We start from the raw sequence: 14,452 nt of genomic DNA, 5'->3' as shown, positions 1-14,452 counted from the left end.
CTTATTCGCAAACTGCTACGTTGAACTGATCATTTAGTAATAATGAATGATAATTTAACGCTTTTTAATATATTATAATCAAGGAAAAAACAACAGATCGTGAGTGGTTTGAATAGATCACTAAGCTACGGTACTTCCAAATAAAAATTATGAAAGTTCGACTAAATTGAAGGGGGGAGAGGCGCTCGTCCATTTCAGATTCAACCAACTCCTTTCCAAGAGGCTGTCGAAAACTTTCGTTTTCGAGGGCGCTAGACCTTTTGCTTGCTGAATGGTCACGCTATTAATTCCGAATTGCCAGAGTTTGCTCCACGATTACATTATGAATAATGAAATGCAATTAAAATTTCGTTACAACTGACACAATCTTCTAGATTCATCATAAGTTAACGGCAGTTTGAAATTTCGTCGACCTCAAATATCCAAACACAGAAGACGCGTGCACAATATACGGTTTTACGAGTCTGAACAGAGACAGAAAAAATAGAACTCCGTAATATAGAAATTTTTTTTGTTTTCTACCTTGTTCCGGATCACAATAACTTTTTTTATTATTATCTTAGCCCCTTAACTGTTTTCAATCTACGTAGTCTTCAACTACGAGGTAAAATAAGACCGAACCGGTTAAATGTTGACGGTTAACCGGTTAATTGTTTCATTGAAACATGTTAATTCTTGCTCATGGGCATATGTCATAAATGTGGTCAATATTCGCCTTGAAAATGTTTCTTGTTTTATTTTTGGTACAATACAGGACTGTGTGACATGTTTGAGATCTACTTGATGATCTTGTAATAAATCCAACATGAACAGTGTTGTATGTACAGTACGTTATTTATTAAGCAACCCTTCAACGAAGATTGCAAACGGTCGTGTATTTTTACGTCATGCTGACATCTTCTGATGAAAATGATAAAAGAAGTTGTCACGCTGATAACTGACTATGATTGTTAGTCAGGGATAATTCCTCATTCAATGTACAGAGGATATATCACGTGACCGATTTCAACTTACAACCTGAAGAAACGGGTTAAAATCGTACATTTGGTTTGTTTATTGATGTTATTGTCATGCTCTGCGCCTTACCACTTTTAAACGTCATTTGATGATCACTTACTGCTTTACAATACTTCATCGTTTTTTAACCAATCAACCAGATTCCGTCTACTCAGTTTGGTCAAAAAAGAAGAGTATGAGGCGTTATATGAGACCGCTTTGAAGTACCTCTCTAAGGCCTCATACTATTCTAACTTAACATAACAGATGTAATCAGCTGATAACTTCAACATGGTCCTGGAATGTTGACCAAATTGCAAATCGAACAAAACAAATCAAGAATTTCATAGGCCTCTTCTTTCACGTATCGTTCGTGATACGAAAGTGTACTATAATATACGATTTTTTTGTGTCTTTATTTATGTATTCAAACCCCGACAATGATGACATTTTACCTCACCTTCACACAAATGTTCCCACCAAGATCTACTTCCAATCCACACAACACCCATTCCACCGAACTGTCATGAAAACAGTATGCTCCTGGTTATAAACCACGTCCAATGTTACCATAGTAACAGCAGCAGTTGATTTCAGAAGTCGATATTTTAATATAACAACCTCCATCGTAATTCGATCCGGACGGGATCATGGACTTACAATCGTGATGTAACAAACGAAACCATTTTAACGAGGAACTCAAATAGATACATTCATACCCTAATACATCTCTTATATATCATTTCTCGTGCAAGAATAAATATGTTTGCAATAGATGTGTCCGTTTCCTTTATATCGTATCCTCTTCTTTTTAAGTGAATGCATGAATTTCTTAAAATAGTGTGTCATTTTACCATGTATTCCCAAATACAAACATCATTCATTTACGATAATCTATTTTTTGGAAGGGATTGCGAAGGGGGAGGGGGTGGGAATTATACAAAAGAGGCACTTTCAAATGACATATTTCAAAATTTAACAACAAAACGACATTACAAAAATGGAAAGGTTCAGGCCTTTTCTTAACCAGTTTCCACAAAACTGGATGGGAACGTACCAAGGTCGAGTTTTTTTGTTGTCCCAGACAGGTTTGCAATTGTGTGTAAATAGTCGCTCATGATTGGTCGGAAGTTTTGTCATCACCATAGAAACCTGGTACTTCGCGGTAAGCAAAATGTCTGAATCAGTTCATTGCAACGAAGGTTTAACCGTTCAAAATCACCCGAATATTTTCGTAAGTATGTGTAGATATCTTTGGAATTGGTTTAGACATATTTAGCACACTAGTTTGTTAGATTGTATGATCAACTATATCCATGTTTGATCGAAGTTTTCTGTGAAGGCATTTATCGATAACATAGCACAATGCACGTAACAGTTGTGTACAGGGTGCATCACACATGAGCAGTATGGACATTTAAGAACTGTGTTGTGATGCAAAAACAGTTCAGTTCTAAATACCCCCCCCCCAGGGGCGTATCCAGGATTTTCTAACCCGGGGGACGCGAATTACTATCTAATCGGAGCGCCACCATCGGTTGGCGCGTAGCGTACAATAAAATTTCTGGTTTTGATACCACCCAGATCACCGGAAATGGCACTTCTCGGGCTTGTAAATGACCAACCAGATGTACACTTTTTGCCTGAGAACCAAGTATTTCCCAATAGTTTTTTTCCATCCATAACCCTTTTGAAGATTGTCACCAGTCACACATCATGCTCGACCCATCGCATGTCCTGTGGATCATTGCTTTTGTAGGTGATTCTACGTCGCGGCCCACAATATCCGTCAGCCCCACTTTTGAAGGTTCTAAGCCCATTATTTGTTCAGAATTTGAAAATTCACATTCTCGTGAATAAACTCACTTCAAAACATACCCATAATGTTGCACAAAATTTCATCTATGGACAACCAATATAGAAAAACCTCCTTCAACCCCTAACAGTCCGGTAAAAATTGCACGAGTAGAAGGAAGTGTGATGAAGAATGTTGGTCAGATATTTTCGAAAATTCAGACACAGTTAATTTATTGGTGTACAAATATGAAAACTTCTTAAAACGGCTATTATAAAACTTGGTTGAAGGAAATGAAAAAATAGCAGATATTTCCGAAACCGAACACTACACACATAGGCGTAGGAGGCGCGGGGGGGGGGGGGCTGAAACCTGTAATTCGCCATTACTAATGTTAAAGAGAGTTTTGACATAATTGGACCTCAATGCTTTTACTCTATCTACATAAGACATTTCGTTGTTTACATTAGCATCCCGCGGTATACTGCGCAACTTTGACGGACCGCACGGTATACGATGGCATGCGATGTAATAACCGATGTTTGCATATATGATATTGACAGTAGCTTATTGAACGCGCGCGGGGCTCGCGAAATTTTTTGGTTATTTTTTTAGGGCAAGTCGGACAGTTTTGAAGCTGTTCATCCTGGAACGCCATTTTGATATAATGTGATATCTGCTGTTTGCTTTACAAATTCGAACAGGCGCGTAGTGAGGAATTTGCCAAGGGAGGGGCGAAGCCTGTAGGCAAATTATCTAAGCGTAGCGCCACCATAAGTTGGCGCGAAGCGTACAAGCAAATTTTGGCCGAAAATGCCTCCCAGATCGCTGGAAATTACACTTTCCAGGCCTTGTAAGTTGCATCTAAGCACTTTCTATTTTGAAATTACGAGCAATATCATAACAAAAAATATGCATAAGGGGGGGGGGGGGGCGGTCGCCCCTTCACGAAATGCGTCATGTTCCCGGTCGACACGGTCGAGTTCGAGACCAGCCACAGTTGGTTTCATAGCACATTTCTACAATTGTTTAAGGCGTATATACACACACACGCGTTATGATAGACCATATATAGTATATATATAGATCATGAGTGAGAGAGGAAAAATGGAAACGTCAAAAATGGAGTTGTCGGTGTAAGGGGTAGGGTGAGGCACACGCCCCTTCCGAAATCCTTGATCCGTCACTGGCTACCCTGTGTATATAATAGGGATCAGCGCTGTAATGATGTCCCTGTTCCTCTTTCTCTTCCCGGTGTCTTGTCGTTTTTCTTTTACTCCCTCCTTTTCTCCTTTTTCTCTCTTTCTTCTTTTTCTTTTCCCTTCCTTCCTCTCCTCCTCCTCTTTTTTCCCCTCTTTTTTTCTTCTCTTTTTTTCTTTCCTATTTTTCTTACCCGGGGGCGCGCGCCCCCAACGCCCCCTGGATACGCGCCTGCCCCCACCCAACTCCCTTCCCCATTCTGGAACCACTTCTTAATATTGGTCAGAACTTTTGTCGAGATGACAGGATTGCTTATTAGTAGCTTGTGTCTATGCTTTGACTCAATAAAAAGGACCAGCTTTCTCTCCACTAAAAATATTTCTTCGAAGGATATCAGTCATTGATGACGATTACCCAGCATTCTTCACACCTCACCTGAGCTTCGGCCTATCCTGTTCAGTCCTATATGTACTATATTCAATATATTCCACTATATATGATCTAACCCAATGGAGATACATATGATTTAACAGAAAAGTTGTGTAAAGTAAGCATTGATTATTCGCAAACCATTTCCCAAATTTTAGACAGGAAAATTGCAGACTTACTGTAGTCCTAATCTAGTCGCGCAATACACTCACGTATTGTACCGATTCAAACTATTTCTGTTGTCATGTTTGCGTATATTCATTTAAGACTTGCTATTTTAGTGTATCCATTGCACGAAGGAATTCCGATTTCAATAGAACGACTCACGAATCTTGCAATGTAGCGTATGTATCATAAATAAGGTCAACATGTGATCCAAGTATTAAAGGTTAACTTAGGGCGTTTAGAAGGTAACCCCGTAAGTAGACTTAACTAAGTGTCACAGGACAATCAACAACAACATTTTATCTGTTCAGCTTAAGCATCATGTTTCAGTGACATCAATGAACTCATTCATGTTTTGACATTTAAGACCCATGTACCTTATCATTCTTCTGATTCAGTGTTTGTCTTCCAACTGTCTATCAAGTGATGGTCATTATTTATGCTGACGTTCAGAGCAATCTGATTAAATGAAAACTCCGTATTTGCAAACCTTTTCGGGAAAAAAATCGCGCCCTGTCCCTCCAATGGAACTTTTCAGACTATTTGGAAATTCAATAAACAGCGGGTGATTACTGGAATTACTCGTCATGACAAAACATACTTTTCTCGTCAGAGACTTCGGTCAAAAGAAGTTAAGTAGATTTTCAAAAATACAGATCACGTTATAGAAGCGTGCGTGTAAGAATGCTTTGACAATATGAAATATCCGCCGCATCTAATCTCATATATTTACGACACTGGTGACAAATCTACAGTGGTTCTGAAGGGACAGGCGAGTTCTGCAAAACACTTTAAAGTTGTTTATTTTTGTTGAGCCGACGAGTTACGCTAACGTTACCGCTTGACGAAAATGATAAAACAAATCAAGTTTGCTGTTTCAAGTAACTTGGCAACAAGTCAAATATGATTTTGATAGAGTTGTCAAGTATATAAAGATGAGTATGTGCATTGTCAACTCGATAAAATCATTTGACGTGACTACAACTCGCCGGCTCCTTCAGGAAGTAAAGCGTGATTATTCCCTGCTGTAAAGGAAGATTTCAAACAGAATATGTGTAAACTACCCTCGATATGTTATGTTATGTCTTTGACTTTCAGGACTTTGGAGTACTACTCTTGTAAGCAATGGCAGAATATGGCGTTATCGGGGAAGGGGAGGGGGGGGGGGAGGAGCAAACTTTATGGATAGTGGGAGGTGTGAGATTGACTTGAGTGCAACCCATTTTCTCAAAAGTTTCTAACAATATCAATCATGAAAGAGGAGGGTGTAATTCTTTTTAAAAAGGTAAACCTTTAGCTGTTAGACACTGTTATCTGTTGCTTCCAACTATCCTTACAATGTGACAGCCTGTGGTTTTTATATTGTTTATGAAATGTTAACCAAATGGAAATGAGGGCGGTATTGAAGAACTTAGATTGCACAGTCTCCGGATGTGTTACGTTATAAATTCGCAGATGACATTGCAAGGGTCGTACCTGTTCCTCGTTAGATTTGACAGAGGGATTCAACTGGTAATACCTAAGGTTGGCATGTAATATATGTGTTGAGAAGTCGAATGAAAACCTTATTTATAATACATACGTTTGTTCCCCAGCGTCTTCTGCCGTGTCAGCAGTAATTTATACAACATTTAACGACATGTTAACTACATAAAATTATTAACATTTACTAATTTCATATTACCAAGCGGAATTTTAATGTTCATTTGATAATTTTAATCTACCCTGTAGATTGTTTTTGTTAAAAAAAATTACAAACGATACAGACTCTACGATGTTTGTAAAGGCAACCTTATGAGAAATAACGATTTGCCGTTGCTGGCCAAAGGGTTTGTACAGAGAAGACTTCGTTTTTGAGTACAACGTTTACGTATGTTGCCGTATTGGACGAATCCGACCGTACTATAGTACTCTTCCAACCAGAATTAATGATCAAAGCTATAGTGTCATTGGCAATAGTTTCTTTAAAATACCAAATTATTTACTTGGTTAGGAGGGGGGGCAAACCTTATCGAGTCGTAATCCTGCTTGTTAGCAGAATCATTCCGGATGATAAACAGACATAAACAGTATTTAATCAATGCAGTAAACGTAAGAAAAGACAAGCAAATTATTTTCAGAATGGAAGCATTTCCGAAAAAAAAGTCCAAACTAAGAGAAGGCGAAGCTGACTTTACTGGAAGGCTACTACGACCCTGGCAATACCACCCTCCTGGGGGAAATAAAGATAATAGACAAATATAAAAAAAAATTCTATAAGGAGTCATAGTTTAGTTAATTTATTGATGCAATTTGACGCTAGCAAGTTAATTTTACATATTTAGCAAACCAGCAACACAATTTCCTTGCTCGTAATAATAGTCATTAATGTTACGATATTTTTTTCACTTGAGAGTATTTCATATTTTTAAACCACATTTAACAAAATACTTAGGATTAATTATTGAAGAAAATTTATCCTGGAAGCAACATATTAATGATCTATGTCATCGTTGCCGATATGTGTTATTTCCTTACCGTGGTTAAAGGGAAATTTCTGCTTGGTCGAAATCGGGGAAAAGTCAATGCTGCCCTAGCCCAATGGTGTTTAGGTGGTTAGGGTGTGACTTTTCATACCCACCTCCTTGCTTCGCATACTTACGTAATCGATGAATACTTACGTATTATGTGAGTGTTACGTAGTTACATGCTTCATTCCTCTCCTGGTTCAGGGTGGCGTCGCATGTGCTCTCATAGTGAAATCCTAAGTACTATGTTTTCTATATATGTTTTATAAAGGCATTAAAGGGGTAGATATCCTAATTGTATACTTCTTTAATATCGCATTCTTGAGATTTGCTTTTAATGTGATTTTGCTATATGCTTTGTACCATCTTTGTCGCCTTTTCGTGTATTTATTGCGTTGCTTATTTGTGAGAGTATCTCGGGTTAAAGTATCATCTTCGTGGAGTATCTCTCGAGAGGTTATTATTTTTATTGGTATTCTATGATTCTCCAGAAAGCCGCTGAAACCCCCAAAAGCCACAGTAAACCGCTAAATGCCTCTGTATGTCGCAGTTTGTCGTGCGGCTAGTTTTGCCCGTCAGCGATGGTAAGTTGAGCGTTATTATTATTAAGGAGGTAATTGTTGTTAATCTTACTCTATGCTTTGTGTTTCATGTTACCAAATGTTATTTGCTATACTTCTTCCTTTTGTGCATTATTTATAAGAGGAAATCTTTTATGTATTATGTTATTATTGATTTGTGCAAATTCATGTGTTTGGTTCACCAATGTTTGTATATTAATGTTTTGGTATTTTTACTTTATGGTTTTAACCGTGGTACTGTTGAACCACGTGTGAAAATAAACGTGTAAAAAACCTCCGACTACGTTGTTCAGCAATCACTGAGCGTTGTCTCGGTAACAATATATGTAAACGTTTTATTAAGTACATCGGTACTGTCTAGTATGTAAGAAACACTATTTCAAATGAAATAGCAATTTACATTCACTCTTCTTGTATCTATTCTTAACAATTGCAGTTTATGGTACAGTAGGGTCTTATACTACGTTCTGAAATCCTCAAGAAAATTTGCGGTATAGATTGATCAAATAATTTATAAATGAAACCAACCCCCCCCCCCACCCCCTGCATCCCACGCCTATCAATATTTTTCAATCGGGCGTACCATCCTCCTCCGTTAGAGCAAAATAAATCTAACATGTCACGAAAAGTACATCAGGAATTAATAAATTAGACAAGACCATTTATGTTTTTCAAAACAGAGAATAAAGCATGACAAGATTATAGCTCGTAGCGGACATATGATTGTGTTCACACAGATCTCTTAGGTAGACCGAGGTGTATACTATAATGTGTAATATACATGACTTGGTCAGAACCTGACACCAGTGAAGTAAATAACATACTAACTGGGTAGGCAATTGCTCTCACAGTAAATCATTGTGCCCGCCCTGTTAAATATGTTGCTCACAAATGCCATTTTCGTACCAGGGATATGCATAAGAACATCCATACTATGTGGGGCCTAAATCGAGTAGATTAATTACTTCAAGACACTATATCAATGCATAAAACTTTTTCTTACATATTTCATTATCGGTTAATTTTTCGACAAGCTAAGTCGAAATTTCAACAGTTTATCCATGTGGATCTTTCTTTACCCCTGTATTATCTAATACCAAACACCAATATGTTAAGTAGAAATATTTTTTTTAACCTTGCCATCTTAAAGTCGAAAGTTAGAGAAAATAGGCGAAAGTTTGAAATATAATATTGAAAGTTTGAGATTAAATCAATTTGATATTAAAAGTGAAAAGATCGACCTGTTATTTCGAAATTTCCACTTCTTAAGTACCACAATCCTAACATTCTTAAAATAATTTAAGACGATTTCCAGGAAAGGTATAATTATTTTATAAAATTATATTCATTTTGGAACAGTTGTTGAAATTTCCGGCTAAACAGCGACCAATAAATTAGAAAATAGCCCCTGAGTGGTAGATAACCTATCAAAAACATTTAGTATGATCGCAGTATCATATATATATATATATATTAGGATATGCAGGTACTGTATACGTTGTTGTAATTGTAAATGAGCTGCAAATTTACCAATTAACTGATTGTGATAAATTCAACACAAACTGCTACATTTAGGTAGAATCGTTCCTGATAACGTGTATTTAACAATTTCTGTCTAAATCTCCGTAAATTAAAAAAATATACATCGAATGTTTACAATGCTTTCAATAACAATATTTAATAAATAATGTGAATTGTTGCGTCCATTGTGATACTACGGTCAAGTGTCTTACTGTATGATTACGTTACATTAGTTTTGTCAATATAATGTGGTCGCATATCATCGAAGCTTTAAAATAACATCAACAACTGTACAACATGTCTATATAAAACAGGATGGAGGAGGGGGTGGGGGGGGGGGGTCACTGTAATGCGTCAATCACCTCCTCTGTTCAAAAACACTAATCTGTTAATTGAATGATATTTTACGTATACAAGACTATGTTAATATAATAAAATCCAACATAGCTTCATTGCAAAACTACGCACGCATCAGCGGATGGAATCATATTACGTTTCTTTGACAATGTTTGTGGCAAATGCGCCTACGTTATTCCGTTAGTGTTTATCATGAAACCATCAATAACACATATAATTAGCTTTTACATCTACGGAGTATTTAGGAACTTTGTTTTGCACAGTGTTGGCTGTAATAAACACCCGAGAAAATAGCTTTATCTTTTAGTAGTAACAGTAGTAATAGTGTCGTTAAACTTTACTTACAACCAATATAGGTCTATTAGACAATACCATGTACCAGTCCACAATTAATCCTACGCTATTTGGGATGAGAATGAAAAGTTCAAAAAATAACAATTTCTTTCAAGTATGAAGCCTGTAGTTAATTACTTACTGTTTTTAAAGTAATTTAGTTAACGAGTGTACTTACATAAGGAGGAGGGCAACGGGACAGTGGTTTGACGACCCTTCTAGAGTGTCGCGATTTATCAAGAAATACCCAAAAATAAACAAAATACGTACGAACTTCATCCAGGAATAAATAATTCGGAAGCAAACATTATTAAGTTTGCGGCTAATATGACGTCAAACTAATAATATTGATAGCTATACAATCCTCTTCTACCAGCAGTCACGTTCGCAACCCTAAAGCGCTGCACCTCCTTTGAGTCGAGGTGATGAGCTCGCAATAGCCGTCATTTTATTGAGTTACGAGAAGACAGCGAGAAGACTTCGAACGAACTTTCCGTGGATTTACAACGATGTGAAACTTACATTTGCTTGATACACCATGAGTTTAATATCTAGCAATCATAATATCATAATTTACAGGTAAATTTAAATTAATTAAACTTAAAAGGAAGTAATCGTTTTAACTTTTGTCATCATGAAAATGGAAAAGACGTTCGTCATTTACCACTCTCAACTAAATTCAGTGGTTACAAGCTTATGTATGTCTATACTGGGATACGGTAACTCAGCGACTTTTAGATCTGTATGTTCTGTTTATAGATAACGCTGATAGGGACAATGTTGATATGGATCTCTCTGATACTGATTTGCAAATAAGTCTGATACTTCAACAACGTCATATTATCGATGGTTTGATCATATTACATCAATAATATATCAAATTCTTAAGAAGCAGTATGAGCAAAGAAGTAGGGAATGTCCTTAAATTCGCGAATGCGTTAATGGTTGCTATTTGATCCCTGTTAATGGATTAACAAAATCATAAATTATTTTGTAATGGTACTATTGAATGCAAACTGAGGGATCTATATTTTAACCATGACAGCATTTTATATTTAATGGTGGCATAATCAATTCTGATAATTAAAGGAATTATGAAGGTTGGTCAAGAAATTTGAAGAGAAAAAGGAAAATAAAGGTAGGTATAAACTACAGTGGTGCTTTAAACATATCAATTAAAATATATCAAGTAAAATCAACTCTAAAATAATTGTGCTAGCCTGGACATTATATCTTCATGCACAAAGTTTGCTAATACCATTAGTGAAGAGATTATTTAGACCAAACTATTGACGGTAGTTACTTAACGCCCTTGAATTACGCAAAACATTGAACGGCGATTAATTGCATTAGCGTGACATGGTTTCTTTGATACAAAGTTTGAATCGTTTGTAATAACAAGTTAGGTTTGGTTGGCTCTGATTTAGTTTCCAAGAAACCATTTTTTTGTGTGGAAATAATGACTAATTTACTTTAATTACACAAATGAATCAGTCACAGGTATGGGTGTATTTTTCTGGTTTCTGTGTATTCAACACAAATGATAGACAATGACTGCACTTAATAATTCCGTCTCTATCAAGAAAGTGAAGGACTATTGTCTCACACAATGCACCTACCTTTGTTTTGGTGGGGGGGGGGGGGGATTGGGGTAAGCTGAGGTGGTGCTTGACCATCGGAGGATGGTTAAAACATTATTTTAGCAGCATAACAATTTAGCCTGTTAATTGTTAAGCCGCTATTTTACTTTTTGACCGGTATCAGCGGCATGTTTGTTCCTCTCCGATCGATATATCAGGAAAGGCGATTGAAATTTATCCTCTATCCTTTTTAAAGTTAACAGCTACTGCAGACCTATTTTGACAGTAACTTCAAACAGCTGCCATGTTATTGTTTACATCAGGGGTTACGTATTCTGGTATTTGATTTATTAAACTTTCTTATAACAAATGTCATTATAAGTTGCTTCATTTTTTAAGAAAATTCAGGCTGGCCAAGTTCAATTTTGTATTTAATAATGGGTTGTGTTTCTGGTTGTTGATGTGACGATAACATAGGTCTTTAAATTTGAGAAGTAAATTGTTGTTCGTGTGCCGTTTATTCCATTTTATTAATATTAGCAAAGATTTTCATTGGAATGTGTATTCACATGAGATGACGAGTGATAAACGTGACAATACTTTGTCTTCCAACATCTGTTAAATCTCCAACACTTTCGGGATGTCAGATAGGCAAAATTGCGTACAAACTTCACCACCTGATAAGAATTATCGTTATGCTATAGTTTAAAGTGTATCCCGGTATAAAACTAAAGTGATCCTCTCGAAAAATTAATCTTCCTCCATAAGGAATCATTTTCTCAGCCCACGAAAAGATGCAGGTCTCTGAAAACTGTTGATCCTGAATTATGGTACAGCAGTTTGGAATACGAAATCATTGCGAAATATTCACAAGGTAAAATCCTGGGATATTGATCCAACGAAAATAATTTGCACAAACATTTCCATGAACGTACGGCACGATGAGAAGGTTGCAGTGTCTTTAATAGATGCCTTTGAAGTAAATATTATTACCAAATGATTAAACTATCACCAGCAGTCCCCGTACGTTCAATTGCTTATGTTGGATTGTATGCACAAGCAACGAGCCTATTCGAGCTATCTTAATACAATACTGTATCAATAACAGAACATATGTCCCTGGAATGTTACACGAAGCTAAAGCCACCTTCGGTTTTGTTCTCATTCAGAATCGGATTTTACTCGTATTGTTATGCTAATATCGGATGTTTACTCGCATGTCGAAATTATTCCTGAATCACATGTATGGCAAAGCAAATTACCCACTAATGATATATTCCAGTTTTATTATGTCGGAATAATTGGATCATTGCTCAATGCCGGTCTTGTCTTGAACCGGTACTTCAGGTTTTACAACTGAAAATGAAAGCTTATAGGCAAGAAAACTGGATTATCAACATTTTAAACATTGGACCGCTTGTCTGGTTAATAATCGGAGTTTATCATTGTTAATCAAGGTTTTTCGACCAACAATGCAGGCTTATCGTTCAAAATGCTAGATTATGGACTAATTAATTGTTTGTATCCATATATGCCAAATGTCCATAACGAGCAATATTTCGATAGCCACCCTGTTCAAGTTCTGTACATAAAAACAAGTTTGGCCTTTAACTCCCATCATAAACATATCGTTCTAACGAATGGTTTAGCTATAGATAAGATTAGCCTGTAAATGTATACTGTATTCACAACGTTTAACGAAATCAAATTGGTTTTAATCTCTCAAAACTCCCCGCCCCAACCTCCGAGGAATTGAAATAGCTTTTACGGTAGTAAGCTGTACATTACTCTGATTCCACCTTTGTTTCTCTTGATTTTTAATATATGTTTATCGTGATGTTTTTTTGAATATTCATTCTTGTGAACATCAACAACTAACTTACGTCAGGGCGGCCCTTCTAATCTCAAATAAACATGGATGATCAAAATAATCCTACAACCTCACTCTGATTATCCTGACCGTACTTCACAGTCTTCATCTTACGGTAACTTGGTTATAATCAGAAGATAGTTGTGTTCATCTCCAGCTGGGTGATGCAAACTTTTTTTAATTTTAGAGGGCGCTAGTACGATTTATTCAAAGAGAAATGAGAACTGTGCGGCGATTAATGCTGATATTGTTAAAACTAGTACAGAGAAATGGTTTCACATAGATTGCAACATTTTCTTCAGTGTATTTTTTTACATTAGATGCTAGTCTGAAACATTGGACTATTTTGTTTTAGGCTAAGTAGATTATTCTTTGTATATTTAAAGCAAATATTTCGGATGATTTTGATGAATCTGTTATTTGCTTCAGAAATACCGTAGCAAAATTGTTCGTTAACATTGTAAGGCGTAATTCAAACAAACAGTAAATTAGAGTTAGATGTTCTAGATCTAGATCTAGATAACAGCTTATCTGGGTGACCACAGTGTGTAAGCTGTATGTACTATATTAAATACTCTCATTAACCGACTTAAAACAATATGCCTTTATTTGATTAATTACAATCTCATTTTGAGTAAAGTCTGAAGGTTTTGGTAACATTCTTGATGAGCCGAAACTACGGCTGCTTTAAAGTTTACCAAAGGGGAGAAATGTTTCTTGTCATCACAGATGTGGAAAGTAACGTTTGCTTTAGATAAGTTCTTCAAGTGATGTAAATATGTATGCAGATAGAAGCTTGTAATGAAGAAGTAAAATATTGCACCCAATTTGTATTTTACATAACCTAAATGTATTTTATCGTGTATTATTGGTCCAATCAGTTTATTTTCTTATCGGCAGTTGTACGGCCATATTCACATGGTTAGATCTATTGTTAATATTATAACTGGAGTTAACATTACATGGCTTGGTCGGGGCAGATGAAAATTACAAAGTTACACACAAACATTCTACTTAAAGTGTCGTTAAATGTTGAATTATTTTCATCCGTACACTAACCAAACATGATTAGGTTTTACTATCGTTCCGGATACATTATCCTTACATACATATCCCGT

This window comes from Apostichopus japonicus, chromosome 7 (assembly GCF_037975245.1).
Source record: "Apostichopus japonicus isolate 1M-3 chromosome 7, ASM3797524v1, whole genome shotgun sequence".
In the NCBI taxonomy this organism is placed as follows: domain Eukaryota; kingdom Metazoa; phylum Echinodermata; class Holothuroidea; order Aspidochirotida; family Stichopodidae; genus Apostichopus; species Apostichopus japonicus.
The sequence above is the reverse complement of the archived record's forward strand: the minus strand, read 5'-3'. Positions refer to the sequence as shown.